Source organism: Indicator indicator, chromosome 22 (assembly GCF_027791375.1).
Source record: "Indicator indicator isolate 239-I01 chromosome 22, UM_Iind_1.1, whole genome shotgun sequence".
NCBI lineage: Eukaryota > Metazoa > Chordata > Aves > Piciformes > Indicatoridae > Indicator > Indicator indicator.
In genome coordinates this window covers 14,513,000-14,531,108 of record NC_072031.1, presented here as the reverse complement: position 1 = coordinate 14,531,108, position 18,109 = coordinate 14,513,000, and the positions used below count along the sequence as shown (strand labels likewise).

General features: G+C 41.2%; 1 protein-coding gene across 2 annotated transcripts in view; it reads right to left on the bottom strand.

Annotated features, from left to right (window-relative positions):
• Positions 1-18,109, bottom strand: part of USP22 (ubiquitin specific peptidase 22) — a 105,705-nt gene that overhangs the window by 34,287 nt on the left and 53,309 nt on the right. The window lies entirely within an intron of this gene.

Sequence of the window (18,109 nt, the reverse complement as noted above, 5' to 3'; positions counted from 1 at the left end):
TGAGAGCATCTTTCTGAGAAGGAATTTCAAGGGAGAGCCACCCTACCTATTTCTTAACCCAAATTCTCTCCCAGCTCTCACGTTTCAGGTACAGACCAGAACACACAGCACCAGGATGGATCTGTTACAGACACTGGCCCCAGCCAGGCCACTCATGCCAGAAGCAGCATCCTTTTGCTGTCACTAACTCCATTAGCAATTATTCTCAAGAGAAAAATACTCATTTCAGAGAGCAGCAGTCTGCAGGTATGTGAAATTACAAGTCTACACAGAAAATGCAAAACAAAGTGTGGCACTGGTGATCATCATCTGAGTTATATAAGTAACAACCACGGGGTTCTGGTGAATTCATTCCCCACCACTCCTTTCCCAGTACCTGCATGAAACCTACTGGCACCTGTAGGGGCAGGAATACTTGAGTTGAATGTGCTAGAAATGCATTTCAAAGGTATTTTTTACCAACTTAGTGATGACACACTTGGATTTTAAATTATCTTGACAAGAACTTAAGAAAAAGCTCCATAAGCTTCTGCTGCAAGCAAGTTAAATGAAAGCATCTGCTCTGCATAGATCTCACCTGGAGTGCTGCATCCAGCTCTGGAACCCTCAACACATGAAGGATATGGACCTGAGGGAGGGTCCAGAGGAGGGCCATGGAAATGATCAGGAGGCTGGCACACCTCTGCTACAAGGACAGGCTGAGGGAGCTGGAGTTGTTCAGCCTGGAGAAGGCTCCAGGGAGACCCAATAGCAGCCTGCCAGTACCTAAAGGAGCTACAAGAAGGCTGCAGAGGGACTGTTTGCAAAGGCCTGCAGTGAGAGGATGAGCAGCAATGGTTTTAAGTTAGAGGAGATTTAGACTGGATGTTAGGAATGTGTCCTTTATTATGATGGAGGTGGAACACTGCAACAGGATGCTCAGGGAGGTAGTTGAGGACCCATCCCTGGAGATCTTCAAGGTCAGGCTCAACAGGGCTCTGAGCAGCCTGATCTAGTGGAGGATCCTCCTGCTGACCACAGGGGAGTTAGACTAGATGACCTTTGGAGGTCCCTTTCAAGCCAAACCATTCTATGATTTCAATCACATGATCTTAAAACTAACTTAACAATACAAGATCCCTACCTTCAGCAAACACAGCATGGGATTTGTCAGAGGTTTTCACTTTTTCTACAGAGGTTGTATTTTATATATTAATGTTTTCCTATATCCTATCATTCCATTATCAAAAAACACTTATTAAATATCATTTCTATGTTTGTGCATCACGATTCATAGGCCATGGTGAATCCTGCAGCTGTGGGAGGTTGGAAGGATGACAGAGGAGACTATTTAAATAATGCTGGTATATAAATCTGGATTTCTTTTCCCTGTTTCAATTACAAACAAGTATTTTTATTTGTCACTGGGAGGAATTCAATCCAGCCCATTTCATCCAGAAGCCCTAACAGACACACATCTTGAAGAAAATCTTTAGCTTCTGACCTGCCCTCCTATCATTTTGGGGAACCATCAATTAAGGCCATTCTGGAGAGCACTGGGTTTAGAACAAAGTAAAGTTACCTGGAATTTTTTTTTGCCACTGCTTGTCCTATCCAAACACACAAGAATAATGAGATTTGAGTTTTTTTCCTTACACATATTGATCTCATGTTGGCATGTTCCTCCCCACCCTACCCTTTCTGAGAAACTAACAGAAGAAAATAGAGAAAACTAATTTAGAACGTCGAACTGAAAACAGAACCAGTCAGTAGAAGACTATAAAGAATAAGTGTTAATGGAGAGAAAATAAATTATAGGACTATTTTAGGTAACACTGCATTATGCATTGAACCATAAATTCTGAGCTCACCCACCTCTACACAGACACAAAGGCAATTAAATCAAAAAAGGCTTTCTGCAAGAGGGGAAAAAAGAAAAGTGTATCTTAGAGAAAAAAAACAACCCCAAACAGAAATATTTGCATTCTAATTGAAAACCCATCTTCAACCTTCCCATTTCTGGCAAAAGAATTCTGATGACCACAGTTTTTCCATTAGTAAGGAAATAACAGATTACTCAATAGCAAAAAAAAAGTTTGCTTGTGTGTATGAAAGAAAATTGACCTCGAGTCTGTTTCCAGTTGAAAATGCTCATGCCCAGCTACCAAAGATGCTACACTGGAGGAAAGAAATATACACCATGAACAACCCACAGAGAGCTAAATCATCAGCTGTGAAAGAACCAGAATATAGTAACTGTTCTTCCCTCTATGTGTCGTTGGCACCAGGAGACAAAGACTGTTTAGATGGATGAATCACCCAAACCCAGAAAGTTGTTTTAGCACGTCACTTCTGAACAGAGTAAGTGGAATTCCTCTATCCCATGCACTGAATGCAAAGTGGTGACCTTAACTACATGCTCTGACACCTGATTATTTTTAACATACTCATTACTGGCCAAGAGTTGGTTGTTGGGGTTGTTTGGGGTTTTTTTGTTTGTTTCTTTTTTTTAAGAGAGTCAGTTCCCCAGGTTTCAGTTTACCAAGTGATTCCCAGCCACCAAACATGTCAGTTCCTCTTTCCCAGTTTTGCTGCCTGCAAGAAGAATCTCACCTTGAGTGTTATGACTTCAATGCACCACGCAAACACACGCTCAAGTGCTTTATTTAGGTTCACATGACAACTCCAACTCTCATTTTTGGTAATTTCTGGCACATTTGTGTGCAGTTCTGGAACGATACCAACGTTCACAGGAGACTTTTGAGATTCATCCTTTTTTATCTTAAGATTACCATTGGTTTTACCTTTTTTCTCCCTTAATATACCCCCAAAACGATGCAGGTTCCTATCCACATCAATTTGGTAGGACACATGCATGGCAATGGTGGCAGCATCTGCTCAGCAGTAGAGATTTTCCGGCTTTTCTATAAGAGTGATCAAGTTCATCCACACCACGAGGTAGAAACAACAGCACTTGTCCTGTACAGGCAGGATTAAGGTAGTCCAGCCCAAGCAAACATGGTTACATTCTTTATGTAAGCAGATTCAGTGCCTCTGCAGTGCATTCCCCAGTCCTTCTTGGAAGGCTCTTTCCCTTGGGGGGCACAGCACCAGGTGAAGGTGTGGGGAGTGTTTATAGACTGTGCACGTTCCTGCTGCTCTGAGCCTCAGCTGAATTTGCATTGGCTTAGCATGGATCAAGACACCAATAATGTTTTCCCAGCAATTAGTTTGTCCCCAGCCCTCCTCCTTAACGAGGAATTGATTCCATTCACTATTTTTATTCAATGGCTTCAGTGACATGACATAAATACTGACAGAATATATACTTATAGAAGGGACAAAGTACATCAAGGTGGTGCAGGGGTAATTGGAAGACAGAATAATAATTCAGCAGCAAGTTAAATGGGAGAAACTATCTGAAATCAATTTAATTCAATAAAACCAATTGTGAAGTAGGAAACAAGAGCAATTAAGTGGACAAAGTAAGGAGCAATGGCTACAGCAGCTCAACCTGAACAACTTAAAACAGCATTCTGGCACTTAAGAGGAACATGAGAAATTCTGGGAGGAAATTATTCTGCCCTGGTGACAGGAAAATCTCATCTGCCTGATGTCTGGAATTGAGCATCTATTTTAAAGGAGAGGTATGCAAACTAGGGAGAAGGATATGACTGAAAATTTGCATGACATTAATATTTGAGACTGGAGAAACAACTGAAGAAACCACTGGTTGAGTTAATTAATTAAAAGAGATAGTGCTGATGGAAGAACAGCCAGGATGACAATTTTCAAGCGTGTTACAGGTCACTGCAAAGAGGACTGTAATTAACTCTTGTGGCCTACCAAAGCTATAATAAAAAAAAAGACTCAGCTCACAAGAATTGAAATTTAATTAGATATTAAAAATAATTGTCTCACAGTTAGAAAACATTGCAACAAGGGAGTTTTGGACTCCCAGTTACTGGAGTGATTCCAAAAGCAGCGATGTCAGCCATCAGGAATGCCCCAGCACATTGACCCTGACTCAGAAAAGGTGTGTGACACCCCCTCCACTTTTTTATCCCATGACTGCTCACACATCCAGATTGATAGTACTGCAGCATGATGCAAAACACAGGAATCAGCTCTGACAGGGAGGGAAAAGCTGAGAGCATCTTCACACAACAGCTAAGCCCATTTTAACAGCTCTCCAATGCCAAAAGGGTTGTTCCCCTAGCACTGAGCTGGCATCTGCTTGATTCCACAGTGAAATGGTTCACCTTGCCCATCAGACAGAAAAAATAAGTCTCACCTTGAGAGGATGAATTCTTCACTTGCAAACAGTGACAAGTCTTTGACTTGTTTGAGCAGGTTCACACAGTTCATGGCAGGTCAGAATGAAAAGCCAGTGACAGAACGATGGAGGGGTGCAAGAACTGTTGGTCTCTGTCTCAGAGAACCAGTCCTCAGATCCCCTCTACTCTAACAAACTTTCAGCACAGGGAGCTGGTCCAAAAGCCAGAGGTTAGGTAGCAGAACAGCAATGGCCCTAATGCCTGTAGGCCTATTCCTACCACACAGCTCTAGAAACCAAAATTAACTGTCCTGCTGCCACTCAGGAAGGGACAGAGGACAGGTAACAGCTGCTGCTAGAATCAAGGCTGCTGGCTGTCCTCAAGGTCATTTTTAGACTGTGTAGGTATTCTGCGTATGAGCATTTGCATTTGTGGCTCCATGCATCATGTTCAGTCACTTCAGCAATGCAAAAAGTAATGGGATAAGGCAAAGAGATGGCCTGGATCTGGTATTTCAGGGTGTATCAGGAAAAATGTCAAGCCTGCAGCCATCAGCAGAGCTCTAAGTCAGTTCTGGAGGAGCTCTGCAGTGTCCCCCTGTCGTGTGCTACCCTCCAAGGAAAAGCAATCACAACATTTAAACAGCACTGGACCAAAGGCTCAGCATAGGAGATACATGTTTGTAGCTTATCTAAATAAAGAACTTCTAGTAATGACATAGAAATAATCAGCCAGACATGGAGATAAGATTCCGTGAATGTTACCCTTGACTGCCAGATCTAGGAGAAAAACACCCATTTCTAAGCAATGACTACCAAAGAAGCTTTACTATAGATTCTTCCTCAGAGCAGCAGAGCAGCCTTTCCACACATCCTACTTGGACACCTATTGTTGTGAGAACCTAAGGGCAAGTGACATCCTTGGAGCGAACAATCACAGAATCACTATGGTTGGAAATTATTTTCAAGATCATCAAGTCCAACCACTATCTAACTATTACCAGGGTCACTACTACACCACATCCTTGAATACCATATCTAGATGACTTTTAAATACCTCCAGGGATGGTGATTCAGCCACTTCCCTGGGCAGCCTGTTCTACTCTGGTAGGCCTTTCAGTATAGATTTTCCTAATGTCCAACCTAAACCTCCCCTGACAAAACTTGATGCCATTCAAAAGAGATCAAACAAGTTACCAAGAGCGTGAGCAAACACAAAAAGTGTGGCATTTTGTATTGTTATTTCGCAGATTAAAGAGAGCCCTCAAGCCAGACAATGACTCCTGGGCGTACACAGTATGCCAAACACAAAGTACTCTCTCTACTGCACTTAAAAGCTTTGAACCAGTTCACAGTAATGATGCCAAACCATGAACAATTTCACAGCCCAGAGGAGCTTCCAGTCTTTGCTTCAGGGCACACTCCTCACGATTTCATTTAACTGGGAGTATGTTATGAGCTCTGTGGTGTACAAGGAGAGCACTGACCAAGAACACTTTTTTTTTATGTCTGTTTCTCTAGGCTTAAGGCACTTCAAACAAGGCAAGTGAGCTCTCTGAATGGTGTGGGCACAGCAAGGCAGGCTGTGAAGTTCCAGCCTGCCATTTACTTTGCAGTAACTGTACACTTGCATTAAGATCAAGCACACAGACAAGATAGGAGCGCCCCGTGCCCTCTAAGCTCTCATCCTTCTGATATGATGGTAAGTGGCTCATGTGTGCACACCCTTGGCCTGGTACAATGAGTCAGCATTCCTAAAATATCTGGCAATGCAAACAAACAAACCTCCTGAGGTTAATATTTCATATAGCTTGTGTAAATACAGAAGCTGTTTCTAGCAAGACAAGGGCCTGCGAGTATTAAATGTGAATTTAAATTAAGAAACATGTTTCCAAAGCAAAACAAAGTGGTTTGGTCAAACACCACTCACTGAGAAGTGCACTCAATCTTCCACTGAAATCACAGGAAACAGCTGTGAAATATCTTGAGAAATCACCTGGTCTACCCCTCTACCTCAGAGCAGAATTCCAGCTACCTGTATTATTCCTGGCATGTGTTTCTGAATTGTTCTTAAAACTTTTCAGTGATGAGATGCTGCAATATCCCCTGATGCACTTGTATTCTGAAGTGTTCCAGTGTCATTTCAGCAAATAAATTCATGCAGAGTTTAAGAACTGCAACAACATCAACACAGAAGATGCACATGCACTATGGAATTGCCAGATAAGCTCCTCTACTAGCAGTATTAGAGCTTCTGCTTTCAAATAATTTCTTTTTAATACTTCAAATAGCAATAGCTTTACACAAAGGCTCCTTGTCCAAGATACTGCAGTATCACTGCTTTTCTCCACTGGAAATTGCTGTGCACTTCAGTGGGTATGGCATGAACCACGTTCCCCCAAGGAGGAAAAGATCAATTAGACAAAAGCCTTCTGTGGGGCAAGTCTAGCTAACGTGTTCCCAAATTAATTACGCTTAGAGTAAGAAGGAAAAGATCAGAATACAAGTATTTCCCTCTAGAGTAAATATTTTGCTGTCTTGCAGCTGCAGAGCATGACAAGAATCCTGATAAAACCTTGTGAAGTTTCATGTGACAAATCCAGAAGGGGTGGGTAGGATTTAAAAAAAAAAAATTCCAGGAGCAATTTTCTCCAGGACAGGCTGTGAAAATGGAATTGTTCTTCCTGCTAGAGCTGCCTAGTAGTAGAAGAGTTAAGAATAACCTGGATTTTATTTAATTTCTTTTTAAAGGCCAAGAAAGGGCCTTTTCCTAAACTAAGGCAATGTAGTTAAATCTACACCTAAAAACTGATTTGGAAATGTTTCTAACTGTAATAGGCTTCTCTATGAATTTAATGTCACCAATAGCCAAGCTCAAGCTTAAAATAAATGTGAGGCAGGAGGAGAAAGGGGAGCTAAAGCCAAGGATCTCTGCAATAGACAAGATTAGTTTTGAACCTCTTGGTAAGCCACCTACCTAGCAAGAAGAAGACCTGTGAGCACTCTGTAAATAAAGGTCAGTTTCTATTTTCTTCAGAAGTACAGAAGATGTGAGGTTTTATATCCCTAATTTCTTATCTTTAGCATTTTTACTGACCATCTGCACCACAAAATTGTTTTTCTCTCTCAGGTGTCTCAAGAAGAAACCAGTGCATCGTGTTCTCAAAACCAGAAGCTATACAGCATGTAATCATCGATGGCAACCATTTCGCTCCATTTGATTATCTCAGCTGAAATGAATAAGACTGAAAAAGACATCAAATTCTGCAGCAGAACTTGTACCAAACCCTCCATCCCCCAAATTCTTATCTTGGCATATCAGATTGAACTGAACAAATTTTGTCTGTTGTGCTTCAACCTGATGTAGCCTCTGTCAGACTCTCTTAGAATCACAGAATCATTAAAGTTGGAAAAGACTGCTAAGATGACTGAGTCCAACCATCAACCCAACACTAACATGCCCACTGAACCATGTCCTGAAGTGCCACATCTAGATAGTCTTTGAACACCTCCAGGGATGGTGAGTCCATGACATCCCTGGGCAGCCTGTTCCAATGGCTGACGCAAGGGAGCACACTGGGGATGGCATACGGACAATCTGGATCTCACGTTTTCAGAACACGTAGTAGAAGAAAACATCTTTCCTATATAGCACTGGAAATAGAACACATAATGCTTTGATACTTAGAGTAGATTTGATTACCTGATCCCTGAAACATGCACAGATCAATTGGCTGGAAGAGAAAAGGTGAAACAAAATGCACTCCAAGTGTACATCACGTCAAGAAATAGAGAATCAAAAAGCAGCAACAAAAAGGTGCCTGTGTGCAAGGAGCAGAAGACATGACATGAAGTGGTGCATACAGATCTATGCACTGCAAAAAATACCTCAGCTGAACAATGAAGCCAGACCCCTTACAATGGTGGTGCTCGTGCTACACTGAGGCATACAGAGCTGAATGGATTTAAAGACATTCAATTAAGAGATGGAGAAGCTCCTAAAGCAACCACATAAAAAATAGGAGCTGCTGTCTCATACACCCTGCAAAGCACAGTTCAAGGCATTAAAGTCCTATGAATCAGAGCACGAAAATATTGATTAATCTGATAACTACAGGAAGGTCAGGGAAAAGATAGGAGACTCCTCACATCAAAAACACACCAACAAAAACCACAGTAGCAGGCAAAGAACAGGAACTGTGTTTGTCAAAACAAATGAATGATCAATATGCAGCATTATGACAACTGGCCTTTAAAAGCTAGTTAAGTTACAGATCCTTCAGTGTATTTTTATATGGCAACTTGATGGCAAAGTAAAAAGCCTCTATACAAAAAAATAAAAATACTTGAAAAGGTGGCACAGAATAAAATATTCTCTTTGCCCTCCCCCAAAGCAGCCAAACTTAAAAGCTCAGTGAGATCTTGCACGATCTGCACAGAAGCACAAGACTCACAGTGAGAATCCTGTGCAGATGGCATCTTTAAAGAACAAGAGGTACTCCCACTAAACTGACAAAATAAAATTCACACCCCCAGCCGTCCTTTCCCCCCAATATCACACCATATGCTGCCTACAAGTTTTTACCCTTCCTCAAAACAGATTTCACAAATTAATAACTTAAGGAGCAGGCTAACTGCCAATGGAATTAAATGCATCCAAATAGATTAATATGCACAAATTATTGTTGATGAATTGGCACAGAGCTATTCCGACAATCCACAACACGCAAACCATGCCACATGCTGTTTATGCATATTCCTCCTTTTAGTATATACTGAATCTACCTTCTGTCCACACAAAGCCCAACTCCAGAAGCAGATAGGAAAGAGCAGAATGGAAGGTCAGAGTAAATAGAAACCACAAAAGAACAAAACTGAGACGGAGATGACTGGCCTTGTTGAAAATGCCACGCTCCCTGTAGTGACATGGAGTTAATCAGGTTAAAATAGAGTGGTTAAGCAAAGTTTGTTTAGCTGGGTTGGGCTTTTTAATAGCAACAGAAAGAACCACCTGATGCCAAGGGTGTGTCTCTGCCCATGACAAGACAAGCACATGTAATCAGTGTGGCTACATGGGCTAATTCAGAACATATCTGGCTCCTCATTTAGAGATTCTGAAAGTATCTTGGCATTGCAAAAATACATCCTCCAGTTCAGGAAAAGCTTTGGTTTCTAGAGCATCACTGCATGGTACTGACAGGAAGAGTGACAATTCTGTAGCTTGGTGTAGTGTGGTCCAGAGAACAAGAGACACCACCTGCTTAACTCAGGGTTAGCTGTTGGAGAGCTCTGCTCCTTGTTCTGACAGACTCCAAACACTTTTAGCACATCTGATTCGCTGCAAGCATGCATTGTTTGGATTATGTTTAAGCTAGGTAAAGCACTACTTTAAAGAAATGCCTTTCTGAAACTTTGTAGATATAGAAAAACCCCAAGCAAACAAACAAAAAAAAAAAAGCCCTCAACAAAAACAACCAACCAACACAAGCAAACAAAAACCCCAATGAAAAAAAAAACCACCAACTTTTCTTATCTAAATAAAATTACCATGCTCAGAGGGTCAGAATCAAATTCTGGCTATACACTGCTGTTGGATTTCACTTATAAAAAAACTCCCATTCCCATAAAAACCCATTCAAGCAGCTGATGACAACTGAGTAACATCTACTGCATTTTTCATGTTAAAAGCTTCATGTTTTGACTGCATATTGAAGTTATATAATGACTTAGTGGAGAAAGTAGAGCACAGGGTAAAAAAAACAAAAAAACAAAAAACCAAAACCTACCATTACAGATAGGTAAAGCAAATAACTGAGTCAGCAAACATTTTACAGTTGCAAGTTGAATCAGCACCTAAGATGGAGGAGGAAAAAAATTTAAAAGGCTTTTTAGGTGCTGCTACCTAATTAGATCCAAATGCTGAAGTTTCACCTGAAAAAGTGCAGAACACAACTTTAGAAAAGTGGGAAAACTGACTGTAAACTAAAATTGATGTGTATGGGTCAGTAACAACCTCTGTAAATCACAACTGGTCTGTATGGATCAGGAACAATCACAGATGCACTTTTTAAAAGTCCAGAGGAAGAAAAATCAGGTTTTAGTTAGAAGTCTGGCAGATGATCCAAGGCCTGGAATAAGAACCCTGTCTTCTAAGGAATTTCACACTGAAGACACACATACAGAATATCTCTTCCTTTGTCTAAAACCCCCAAGAGCTACCCAGAGATACAAAATTGAAGTATTTTTAATATGAGTAATATGAATGGCAATTCTCCAAGAGAGGCTAACAGAAAAATTCAACTCCACCTGCAATCTTCTTATTGCACATACAAGTGGCTTCAACTCTGCACACTCTGCAGGAGTGGTATTTGGGGTAAATATCCCTGGAGATTAGAATTCTGCCTTTACAAACTTTGATGCTTAAGTCAACATTTCTTCCTCTGCAGTATTTTATATCATTGCAGCTACATGCAGGCCTTCACACTGCTGTCTTTCTCTGGTCTTATTCCCCTACTAATAAATCATGCAAAACAAACTTTACAGGGAAGGGAAAAAGTCAAACCATGCACATTTTAACATGCTTTTTGTTTTTTCAATTCTAAAGTCTGTACAAAACCCTTGACTCCTCAGACAGCAAATACACCCAAATGTTCTACTCAGCCTACTATTCTGATTTAAACTAAACTGCTCCCACTAAAGCCATGCAAATTAAAACCTCTGAGCAGACCCTGAACCTGAGAATCTCCCCCAGAACACATTCAGTGTATTGCTGCAAAAGCTGTTTCCAATACCAACCTACCACCAGGCTTGGGCTTTGAGGTAACTTCTCAAAATTGCTTCTGACACTTGGTTAATTTTTACTGGAAACAAAGCAAAGGCAAGAGGTTTATTCTACACATGGACATTGCAGAAAATCCAAAGTATTGCACTGCCTAGGAGCTGCTAAGAATACTCATCTACAAAAGTTAGGTCTGGTGGTTTCTTCAACAGTCACAGAATCAGAATCACAGTCCATACATGGCTGGAAGAAGATCAACCAAAAAACACTGGGAGGCCTAACAAGGGCCAGTTTAGCCATGATTCCCTTCAATACAGGACTTTCTTTTCCAAGCTATCTCACTACTATTACCCAATACTCCCTGGAGAAAAGATCTTAAGTGGTTTATACTTCCAACTTATTGCACCATTTTAACTTTAAAGTAGGAATAAACCCTTGGGGAAAAAAAAGTTCCTTGTAAAGGGAATTGGTATCCTTCTCACATTGATCTTTATGAGCTGAAAAACATGCCCTGCAAGTCTTAACTACTCTTCAGTCATCAAACAAAAGATAGGCAAATATTTTATATTAGTTACTTCCAAAGAGCTTTTTTTCTTTTATTCTGGAGGGTGGGGGACTGTGTATAAAGGCTGAAAAGGAAGACGCATAAACTTTTAAGGTTCTCTATATACACTACAGCCAACCCAAAATGGCTCAAGCCAAAGAGGCCATTTAGATTTCAGCCTTACAACTGATTGATTTTAGAAGAACACAAGGTACTCTGACAAGAAGGAATTAAAATAATTGTGCAGCATTTACTTAAAAGGCCACTAAGCTAAATATGCAACAATGTATGTCACATTACCGCTGGTTCAAGCTTCTCAGAGTTTGTCTTCTTTACATGGGTTCATAAAAAGCCTGGTAAGTTTATTTTCTGTTTAAAGTTGGCTTCCTGGCTTACTCTTCATTTCAAGGTGACAATCCAAGAGCAGTTAATCTTTACTGGCTTTGCTGAAGATAAATGAAACTACAGCTCAGATGCAGCATGGCTTGCTGCCAGCAAAAGGTGTCTCTCCCCTTCCTCCCAGCCACGCATCCCTTTCTGTGCCATCCCTCCTCAGGTCAGAGCTTTGTGCACGTGTCAGAACCTCCATCGAGCTGTGGAGTGCTGTGAGACAGCAGAACACTCCTCTTGCAAAACCACCACCACCAAAAAGCACAATGTTTCCTGCCAGGTTAATGAACTGAACAGACTGTAACCAGCTTGACAGCACAAGAGTGAATGCCCAGGAGAGCTGGGGACCATGTGGCTGGAATTAAGGGGAAGCATACACAAGGCTGAACAGAAAGAAAGGATTGTGCCCTGGTGTAAGCAAGCTGTTTACCTCAGTTGTAGCCTATGCCTTCACTCTTAGCATGTATTAGAGAGAAGTATATTGCTAGTTCTTCTGCTTAAAGCATGGAGAAAGTAGAGAAGGAAGATAATAAAGTCTTTCTCCTTTCATCAGAAATGCTTTTTAGAGTCTGATTCTCAAAGTTCATGAAAGAGTTTGCTCCTGCAAAACCATGACACAAAATGGAAACAAACAGGACAACATATACTGAAAGACATTAGCTTATGTCCTCTCTTCCAGAGGGCATAAAATGCAATCAAATACAGAGATAGCAAGAGCAGAAACCCTCCCTCATTCCTCAGTGATAGCAGAGCACAAACCCTCCCTCATTCTCAGCCTGAGATCAAATAAGCATTCTGAAGAAGGCTCTTGAAATATGAGGGGGGTAACACAACTTTCTTTCTATAGCAAGGGTTTCTAGAACAGAAGTTTGCTCACTCCAAGCAGCTGAACACTGCAGGCACTGCAGTTAAATCATAGACATCTCAAACAGTGACTGCTGTGAAGATAAGCCAGAGTGACATTACAGCAGTGATGCAAATAGCTTTCTGGCACCAGCTTTGGTGATGTGCTCTCAGACAACAATCAATAAACAAGAAGGCTACTGAACTATCAACTTCTTTTGGAAATGCTTTCTGCAGAGGGAAGTTTTAGGTGTTAGGTTGTTAAAGAGGTAAACTTTGGAAGTCTAGCAAGGACTTTCTGAAAGCAAATCTCTACAAACCTCAGCAAGTTAATCACAGCTTATGGTTTAAAACTGCTTTAAGATTCATGTCTAATTTTTCTTAAAATTCCCTGGAAGCTTTGAGAGGAAGAGAGATTTTCCTTATTTTTCCTATCAGGTTTATCAATTTTAGACCTAGGAAAAACATTACACAACTCAATCCAATGGTAAGAACTCCTGCAAAGGTAAACCAGAACCATCTCCCTGATAAATACCACTTTTCTTTTTCTTTTTTTTCCCAATCCAACCATTTAGGAAACAATTCTCCAACCAGCCAGCCACTCTAATGCGTTAGAGAGAGAAAAAAAATAAATAGAGGAAACAGTCACCTGAGAAGCCTTACAGATGGTTTCCCTTTCCTGCACCCCATAGCATTCTGCAAAATACTGAGGTGTGCTTTGTGTGCTCATGTTTTCAAATATACAAAGTATTACTGCTTATAAATTCATAACTTCCACATTTAAGTTACAGCTAGAAATCTGATGCTGTACCAGACCATGTTTTTCATTCCACTTTTCCATTTAAGCTACCTTAAGTAGCACAAAGCTGGTGCATTCACAAGCAACTTCCAAGTACTGATGCTGTCTTCAACACCTTGGAAGTTACAGCTACTTCAGCAGGAGCTGGAAGGCTCCTGGTAGCTTGTTTAGAGAACCAGAAATATTTTCCAGGCCACTGTTCCTCTTCCCTTGCCACCTTTACACAGGAGCTCTGCTGCAATATTTATTCTACTCATGCTGCTCTTTGTCACATCACACTGCTCAGCATTGCACAGCTGCAAAACCCACCTGCTACTCCCATGTAGCCATTGTTTCCACCACCTCCCCCCCACCCCATTGCTCTTGCTGAGCAGGATCTGCTCAGTCTCCTATGCAAACCATCAAACCATCCCCTCTGCCTTTTTGCAGCACTGCAAATGGGAATCCCACGTGGCTCCTGATGATTATCCTTGTGCCTCAGGAGTCTAATTCTTCCTATTGTTAACATACCAATCTTTAGCCACAAAGTGGCTAAATCAGATGCTAATCAGGACACCAGCTGATCCCAAGCTAATACATCGTGCACCCAGAAGAACTGATCTGCTGGGGATATTAATGACAGCAGAGCAAGATAAGCTTTGGAAAACAATTCCCCAAAGACACTGTAGCACTCTCAGTCCAACCCCCTCTCCCTAAGAGCAACTTAGCTTATGAACTTGGCCACTCACCTCCCATGCCAAGGGCAGCCATTTCACAGGCAAGAAGAGACTGAAAAAATTAGATTTTCCTTTTACGCTGTTAGAATCTGCTTTAGTAATTGTTAAATCTTATTCTCCATACAAATGTTTGTGTGTTTGTAGGATACTAGACACACCAGCTCAATCCAAAAATCAAGATGAACATGTCTGTGAATAGAAATAACTCTCTGAGTTGACTAATCTAGGCCACGATTCAAAGAATCATAGAATTGTTCTGGTTGGAGGAGACCTTTATGATCATTTAGTCCAACCATTAACCCAGCACTGCCAGGTCACCACTAAATCATGGCCCTCAGCACCACATCTACACAGCTTTTCAATCCCTCCAGTGATGAAGATTCCACCATTGCCCTGGGCAGCCTGTTCCAGAGCTAGACAACTCTTTCAGGAAAGACATTTTTCCTTCTGTTCAACCTAAACCTCTTCTGACATTCATTGTTACTGTCAAGAACATAAAATAACTTAGGAAGCTTCTGCTTTCCGCTCACCCTCTGAATTTCCCACACTGCCATTCCTCCAGCCTGACCTAGCTCACCTGAGAACAGCTGTGCCAGTAGAAGGAAAAACACAGCATGCTTGAGCATCTGGGGCACAACAAGGTCTGAGAATCTCTGGAGCCACCCAAGAGCACATGTTTATGGGCCAAACAGAGCATAGACCCTTCTTGAATGTATTGAAATACAAACCCCCCCAACATTTCAAACCCACTAGAACATCACAATATTAAATGCCTTACAAATCCACATCATGACTGGTTTTCATCAACAGCTTCTTGCATGGAGGTAGTTCGATGTTTCCACCTGGTTACAGCATGTTCCAAGTCACTTTGAAGATGCTTATGTACATTGGGAACAGTCCTTTGTTTACAGCCCAGAAGGCAGAAATTAGAAGAGTTTCTATAGCCTCTAAGCAGTGCCCCATGTGAGTTTTCTTTGAAAAAGTAACTCGCTCAATAGCAAAATAGCAATTCAAGCAATGTTGCCTACTCTGTCTTCTTACTAGCTGGAAAATTATCAATGAGATGGGAACAAAGACTTTCAAAAGAGAACCAAGCAAAATGGATGGGGTTTTGTTAAGTTGGTGGGTTTCCTGTTCGCAGTATTTTAAGAATGTGAACAAGAAATTTCTTCTTCAATGGGTTTCAAACTGTCATGTAAGTGGAATCATCTCATTTGCAAAGTCAAAAACTAGGAGTTTTGCACAGTATGTCCTCCAGTGAACTGCCAATTCAATTCTCCATTATAACACATTCAGGCTGAGGATTCTGTAGATTTAACTTATGGTGCCAATGAAAGACAAAGGCTTCTGCAGCTGTGTAAAAGTTGAAACAACTCAAAAAGTGGCAGCCACATCCAGCGGTTTAAAAAGCATCATGAAATTGCTACAAATCTGGAATTAAAAAAAACATTTATGTACAAAGAAGGTTCTGCCATAGAGTAAAACAGTAAACTAAAAGACCCTCAATACAAGTAATACAGTTCCTGGGAACAGGAAACTACAACAAAACATTTTGCCACATAAGGTTGGTCCAGATACAAGTAACATCAAGTTTAATATATTTTATTATTATGGCTCAAAATCATATGCAAGTCCTTCACATGTAGGTTAAGAATGTCCTTTCAAGGTCATTCCTGTCCAGGTTTCTAAGTACTGTCTCACTTCCTTTAGATTCAGTACTAACAGACTTGTCTTACACAAATGCTGGAACAGGCTTTGACACAAGAACCATTTCAGAAGGTCATCACAAAGCTGTTAAACATGCCACCCCCAAACTGACACTGGTATCTCTGGAGGCAAGACAGAAAGCAGCAAACACCCCCTGTACCTTCCTCTTAAAACAGCTTTGCAGAGAGCATTTTATACCTAGAAGGCAGCTGGTGATGCTTAAACAGACTCTTTTGTAAACAGAGCTGATCAACAGATGTGCAGTGGCTACTCTAGATGGCTATCAACACCACCTCCATTTTCAGAAGCAATAAAACTGGCCATTATGCCTCTTCTTTAAGCCATTTACCTACCACAAAAGATAAACTAATATCTGCTATGGGGTTGCTAGAAACTTGATGTCAAAAGAATTGAGTATTAGAAAGAGAGAAATGGGAATGTCCAGGTAATTGCAGCATTTCAGTCTGCACATAGGCTCTTCACTGATCTGAAACTGCAAACAGACATGTCAACTTGAGGAAAGTGAAGGGGAAAAGGCTCTGAAGCAGATATATATTTAGTAGCAGGTTAGCTGGGAGAGAAAAGGCTCAAGGACAATGGCAGGTCTTTTCTTCCTTCAGCTAAACCCCCAATGTATTTTTGTGAAAGCAAGCTGGTCTTTTGCTTTTAACTGGAGCCCAAAACTGCATTATGTCTCCTGGGTACTTTGATTTTTTTTTTTCTTTTTCTTTCTTTTTCTCTTTCTCTTTCTAAATCTCAGCACACAGACAGCTTCAGGGCTCAGTAGGAGAAATTATTAAAAGCATGCCTGCAGAAGTAAAGAGATCAGTCATTCCCTTATCCCCTGTGTTCTGTCAGCGCTCCCCTGCCCGTGCAGCATTGGGTGAGATTTCATGCAACCCGACACGTCCTTTTTAAACAGACTGAAAAAATTTAAAATCCTGTAAGAGCAGGCGTAGCAATCCTCGGGATTGGAGAAAGCAACACAGGAACATGCTTCAAGTCTTCAGAAAAGTCACCTTCACCTTCAAAATTTCAGCAAACTTTATTTGCCCTGCGCAGTTCTGGTATCTTAAATAATCTACAATGGTCTTTAGGAAAATCACAAGTACCACAGGATGTTAGGGGTTGGAAGGGACCTTCAAAGATTGTGTCCAGTTTAGGGCACCTCAATACAAGAGAGATGTGGAGCTGCTGGAGCCAGTGCAGAGGAGTGCAAGGAAGCTAGGGAAGGACCTGGAGAATAAATCTGATGAGTGACTGAAGGAGCTGGGGATAGTTAGTTTGGTAAAGAGGAGGCTGAGGGGAGACCTCATTGCTGTCTACAACTACCTGAAAGGAGGTTGTAGAGAGGCTGGCCCTGGTCTCTTCTCACAGGTCATTAGTGAGAGAACGAGAGGGAATGGCCTCAAGCTGACACTGGGTAGGTTTAGACTGGACATTAGGAAAAAAAAAATTCATGGCAAGAGTGGTTAGGGATTGGAATGAGCTGCCCAGGGAGGTGGTGGAGTCACCAACCCTGGATGTGTTTAAGGGACGTTTGGATGTGGTAATTGGGGATATGGTTTACAGGTGAACCTTGCAGAGTATGGTTCTGGGTTGGACTTGGTGATCCTGAGGGTCTTGAATGCGCACCGAGGAAGGTATTGAATGTCTCCAGAGTGGGAGACCCCACAACCTCTCTGGACAGCTTGCTCCACTGTTCTGTCACCCTCTCAGTTAAGTCTTCCATATGTTCATGTGGAAAATACACCTTGAGTTTCATAAAACAGAAAATCCCAATGTGAAGATGGTGCAAGCAATCTTTGCCTAGTTAATTTTAACCCGGCTGCTTGAAGTTTCCAAATCCAGATGTTTTTCCAACTGTCCATCCTGTTCTACTCTTGCCAATGTATAGGTCTCTTCTTTAGAATTACCATTCTAGAGGCACTGTCAACTCACTCTGTGCTTCTTAGTCCAGTTTTCCAAATAAATATAAACACATTTTAGATTAAATATGACTTACTGAATTAGAAACATGACATTAGATGGTTTGAGCAATTATGTTCAGTGGTTTTTTGACAAAAGCAAATGTGCT